This window comes from Macaca mulatta, chromosome 2 (assembly GCF_049350105.2).
Source record: "Macaca mulatta isolate MMU2019108-1 chromosome 2, T2T-MMU8v2.0, whole genome shotgun sequence".
NCBI classification, from domain to species: domain Eukaryota; kingdom Metazoa; phylum Chordata; class Mammalia; order Primates; family Cercopithecidae; genus Macaca; species Macaca mulatta.
Window position 1 is genome coordinate 164,190,934 of NC_133407.1, and position 6,295 is coordinate 164,197,228.

General features: G+C 40.9%; 1 pseudogene across 1 annotated transcript; it reads left to right on the top strand.

Moving 5' to 3' along the window:
• Window positions 1-1,513: 1,513 nt before the first annotated feature.
• Window positions 1,514-6,295, top strand: LOC144339404 (endogenous retrovirus group K member 5 Gag polyprotein-like; annotated as a pseudogene). The gene has a single exon (XR_013414392.1). The product of XR_013414392.1 is annotated as an endogenous retrovirus group K member 5 Gag polyprotein-like (transcript).

Consider the following 6,295-nt stretch of genomic DNA (forward strand, 5'->3'; position numbering starts at 1 on the left):
AACTAATTTCCTCTGACATGTAAGATGAATGATTTATGTACCTCAAAGCAGTAGTCAAGGAGGAAAGGGATAGTCCAAAGACTTAACTGGTTCATATTGGACTGATAATCTCTTTAAATGGCTTTATACTAGTTTCACCTCATTTGTAAACCATTTATGAGAAAGTTCTCATTTAAAATGAGATCATTGTTTACGGTGTACGCACTAAACAGTAAGCTATCTTCAAATGTCTAAGGTAGTAACTTTTCACATAGGGCCTCCTTAGATCCCTAAGATGGCTTTTCCTCCTTTTTATTTCTGGGTCTTTCCGACATCAGCAGAGAACTGGAAAGACATAGCCAACTGCTGTCATGTTACTCATGACTCCTTTCTCTAAAACTGCCTTCCACAATTCACAAGACCAGAAGTGGATGCTGTGGGGAAAAGAAAGAGAGATCACACTTACTGTGTCTATATAGAAAGAAGTAGACATAAGAGACTCTATTTTCTGTATTTGAGATGCTGTTAATCTGTGACCCTACCCCCAACCTTGCCCTTGCAAGAGACATGTGCAGTGGTGACTCAAGGTTTAATGGATTTTGGGCTGTGCAGGGTGTGCTTTGTTAAACAAGTGCCTGAAGGCAGTATGCTTGTGAAAAGTCATCACCATTCTCTTAATCTCAAGTACCCAGGGACACGTACACTGCCAAAGGTCACAGGGACCTCTGCCTAGGAAAGCTAGATATTGTCCAAGGTTTCTCCCCATGTGATAGTCTGAAATATGGCCTCATGGGAAGGGAAAGACCTGACCGTCCCCAGCCTGACACCCGTGAAGGGTCTGTGCTGAGGAGGACTAGTATAAGAGAAAAAGAAGGCCTCCTGGCAGTTGAGATAGAGAAAAGCATCTGTCTCCTGCCTGTCCCTGGGCAATTGAACATCTCAGTGTAAAACCCGATTGTATGTTCTGTTTACTGAGAAAGGAGAAAACTGCCTCAGGGCTGAAGGTGGGACGTGCTAGTGGCAATGCTGCTCTTTATGCACTAAAAAGGTTTATGGAGATGTCTGCATATGCATATCAAGGCACAGCACTTTTCCTTAAACTTATTCATGTCACAGAGATCTTTATTCACATGTCTTACTGCTGACCTTCTCCCTACTATGATCCTATTATCCTGCCACTTCCCTTTTTCTAAGATGGTAAAGATAATGATCAATAAATACTGAGGGAACTCAGAGACCGTGTGGGTCCTCTGTATGCTGAGTGCCGGTCCCCGGGGCCCACTTTTTTCTTTCTCTATACTTTGTCTCTGTGTCTCATTTCTTTTCTCAAGTCTCTCGTTCCACCTAACGAGAAATGCCCACAGGTGTGGAGGGGCAGGCCACCCCTTCATCTGGTGCCCGACGTGGGTGCTTTTCTCTAAGGTGAAGGTACGCTCGAGCTTGGTCATTGAGGACAAGTCGACGAGAGACTCCTGAGTATGTCTACAGTCAGCCTTGCGGTAAGCTTGTGCACTCGGAAGAACCTAGGGTTACAATGGGGCAAACTAAAAGTAAATATGCCTCTTATCGCAGCTTTATTAAAATTCTCTTAAAAAGAGGGGGAGTTAAAGTCTGTACCAAAAATCTAATTATACTATTTCAAACAATAGAACAATTTGGTCCATCATTTCCAGAACAGGGAACTTTAGAACTAAAAGATGGGAAAAAATTGGCAAAGAATTACAACAAGCAAGTAGGGAAGGTAAAATCATCCCACTTACAGTATGGAATGATTGGGTCATTATTAAAATAGCTTTAGAACCGTTTCAAACAGAAGATAGTGTTTCAGTTTCTGATGTCCCTGAAAGTTGTGCAGTAGATTGTGAAAAAGAGGCAGGGATAGAATCCTGGACAGGAACGGAAAGTTCACATTGTAAATGTGAATCAGAGCCGGTAATGGCTCGGTCAATGCAAAATGTTGGCGATAATCAATTACAGGAGGTAATAGATCCTGAAACGTTAAAATTAGAAGAAAAAGGTCCAGAATTAGCAGAGCCATCAGAGTCTAAACCACGATGGCCAACTCCTCTTACAGCAGCTCAGATGCCTGTAACTTTACAACCTCAAATGCAGGTTAAACAAGTACAAACTCCAAAAGATCAAATAGAAAAAGATAGAGTCTCTGTCATGGCAATGCCAATCCAAATACAGTGTCCACAATATCAGCTGGTAGAAAATAAGACCCAGCCACCAGTAGCCTATCAATAGTGGCCACCAGACAAACTTCAGTATCGGCTGCCCGCAGAAAATCCATATGGACAGCCAGGAATGTTTCCAGCGCCACAGGGCAGGGCAATAAATCCTCAGCTGCCCACCATGGAACGTAATCCTACAGCACTGCCTAGTGGACGGAGTGGTGCATTACATAAAATTATTGATGAGGCAAGAAAATAAGGAGCTATTGAAGCGTGGCAATTCCCAGTAATATTAGAATCAAGACCACCTGGAGAAGGGGCCGAAGAGGGAGAGCCTCCCATAGCTGAAGCCAGATATGAGTCCTTTTCTATAAAAATGCTAAAAGAAAGAGGGAGTAAAACAGTATGGACCTGACTCTCCTCACATGAGAACATTATTAGATTCCATTGCTCATGGACATAGACTCATTCCTTATATTGGGAGATTCTGGCAAAATCATCACTCTCACTCTCTTAATTTTTACAATTTAAGACTTGGTGGATTGATGGGGCACAAGAATAGGTCCTAAGAAATATGACTGCCAATCCTCCAATTAACATAGACGTAGATCAACTATTAGGAACAGGTCAAAATTGGAGCACTGCTAAGTCAACAAGTAATAATGCCAAATGAGGCCATTGAGCAAATTAGGGCTATCTGCCTTAGGGCCTGGGAGAAAATCCAAGACCCAGGAACTGCCTGCCCCTCCTTCAATACAACAAGACAAGGCTCTAAAGAGCCCTACCCTGATTTTGTAGCAAGGCTTCAAGATGCTGCTCAAAAGTCAGTTACCGATGAGAATGCCCGAAAGGTCATAGTGGAGTTGATGGCGTATGAAAACGCCAATCCTGACTGTCAATCAACCATTAAGCCATTAAAAGGAAGGGTCCCAGCAGGATCAGATGTAATCTCAGAGTACGTTAAAGCCTGTGATGGAATTGGAGAGGCTATGCATAAAGCTATGCTTATGGCTCAAGCAATCACAGGAGTTACTTTAGGAGGACAAGTTAGAACATTTGGGGGAAAATGTTATAATTGTGGTCAAATTGGTCATCTAAAAAAGAATTGCCTAGTCTCAAATAAACAAAATATAACTACTCAAGCTACTACAACAGATAAAGAGCCACCTGGCCTATGTACAAGACGTAAAAAGGGAAAACATTGGGGTAATCAATGTCGTTCTAAATTTGATAAAAATGGGCAACCAGTCGGGAAACAGAGGAGGGCCAGCCTCAGGCCCCGCAACAAACTGGGGCATTCCCAATTCAGCCCTTTGTTCCCCAGGGTTTTCAGGAACAACCCCCACTGCCACAAGTGCCTCAGGGAATAAGCCTATCACAATAAGCAATTATCCCCCCCACACAAGTGGCAGTGCAGCAGTAGATTTATGTACTATACAAGCAGTCTCTCTGCTTCCAGGGGAGCCTCCACGAAAAATCTCCACAGGGGTATACGGCCCATTGCCTGAGGGGACTGTAGGACTAATCTTAGGAAGATCAAGTTTAAATCTAAAGGGAGTTCAAATTCGTACTGGTGTGGTTGATTCAGACTATAAAGGCGAAATTCAATTGGTTATTAGTTCCTTAATTCCTTGGAGTGCCAGTCCAGGAGACAGGATTGCTCAATTATTACTCCTACCTTATATTAAAGTTGGAAACAGTGAGATAAAAAGAACAGGAGGGTTTGGAAGCACTGATCCTGTAGGAAAGGCTGCATGTTGGGTAAGTCAGGTCTCTGAGAGCAGACCTGTGTGTAAGGCCATTATTCAAGGAAAACAGTTTGAAGGGTTAGTAGACACTGGAGCAGATGTCTCTGTCATTGCTTAAATCAGTGGCCAGAAAACTGGCCTAAACAAAAGGCTGTTACAAGACTTGTCGGCGTAGGCACAGCTTCAGAAGTGTCTCAAAGTACAATGATTTTACATTGTTTAGGGCCAGATAATCAAGAAAGTACTGTTGAGCCAATGATTATTTCAATTCCTGTTAGTCTATGGGGTTAAGATTTGTTACAACAGTGGGGTGCAGAAATCATTATGCCTGCTCCATTATACAGCCCCATGAGTCAAAAAATCATGACTAAGATGGGATATATACCAGGAAAGGGAATGGGAAAAAATGAAAATGGCATTAAAGTCCCAATTGAGACTGAGAAAACTCAAGAAAGAAAAGGAATAGGGTATCCTTTTTAGGGGCGGCCACTGTAGAGCCTCCTAAACCCATTCCATTAACTTGGAAAACAGAAAAACCGGTATGGGTAAATCAGTGGCTGCTACTGAAACAAAAACTGGAGGCTTTACATTTATTAGCAAAGGAACAATTAGAAAAGGGACACATTGAGCCTTCATTCTTGCCCTGGAATTCTCCTGCATTTGTAATTCAGAAAAAATCAGGCAAATGGCATAACGGACTTAAGAGCCATAAATGCTGTAATTCAACCCATGGGGCCTCTCCAACCCAAGTTGCCCTCCGCGGCCATGATTCCAAAAGACTGGCCTTTAATTATAATTGACCTAAAGGATTGCTTTTTTACCATTCCTCTGGCAGAGCAGGATTGTGAAAACTTTGCCTTTACTATACCAGCCGTAAATAATAAAGAACCAGCCACCAGGTTTCAGTGGAAAGTGTTACCTCAGGGAATGCTTCACAGTCCAACTATCTGTCAGACTTTTGTAGGTCAAGTCCTTCAAACAGTTAGAGACAAATTTTCAGATTGTTATATCATTCACTATATTGATGATATTTTATGTGCTACAGAAACAGACAAATGAATTGACTGTTACACTTTTCTGCAAGCAGAGGTTGCCAACGCAGGACTAACAATAGCATCTGATAAGATTCAAACCTCTACTCCTTTTCATTATTTAGGGATGCAGATAGAAAATAAAAAAATTAAGTCACAAAAAATAGAAGTAAGAAAAGACACATTAAAAACATTAAATGACTTTCAGAAATTGTTAGGCGATATTAATTGGATTCGGCCAACTCTAGGCATTCCTATTTATGCCATGTCAAATTTGTTCTCTATCCTAAGAGGAGACCCAGACTTAAATAGTAAAAGAATATTAACCCCAGAGGCAACAAAAAAAAATTAAATTAGTGGAAGAAAAACTTCAGTCAGCGCAAATAAGTAAAATAGCCCCATTCCAACTTTTGATTTTTGCTACTGCACATTCTCCAACAGGCATCATTGTTCAAAATACTGATCTTGTGGAGTGGTCATTCCTTCCTCACAGTACAATTAAGACTTTTACATTGTACTTGGATCAAATAGCTACATTAATTGGTCAGGCAAGATTATAAATAATAAAATTCTGTGGTAATGACCTAGACAAAATAGTTGTTCCTTTAACCAAGGAACAAATTAGACAAGCCTTTATCAATTCTGGTGCATGGCAGATTGGTCTTGCTGATTTTGTGGGAATTATTGCTAATCATTACCGAAAACCAAAAATCTTCAGTTTTTAAAATTGACTACTTGGATTTTACCTAAAATTACCAGACATGAACCTTTAGAAAATGCTCTGACAGTATTTACTGATGGTTCCAGCAATGGAAAAGTGGCTTACACAGGGCCAAAAGAGCAAGTAATCAAAACTCAATATCAATCGGCTAAAAGGGCAGAGTTGGTTGCAGTCATTACAGTGTTACAAGATTTTAATCAACCTGTTAATATTGTATCAGATTCTGCAAATGTAGTACAGGCTACAAGGGATGTTGAGACAGCACTAATTAAATATAGCATGGATGCTCAGTTAAACCAGCTGTTCAATTTATTACAACAAACTGTAAGAAAAAGGAATTTCCCGTTTTATATTACTCATATTCGAGCACACACTAATTTACCAGGACCTTTAACTAAAACAAATGAACAAACTGACTTACTGGTATCCTCTGCGTTCATAAAAGCACAAGAACTTCATGCTTTGACTCATGTAAATGCAGCAGGGTTAAAAAACAAATTTGATGTCACATGGAAACAGGCAAAAGATACTGTACAACATTGCACCCAGTGTCAAGTACTACACCTGCCCACTAAAGAGGCAGGAGTTAATCTCAGAGGTCTGTGTCCTAACGCATTATGGCAAATGGATGTCACACATGTA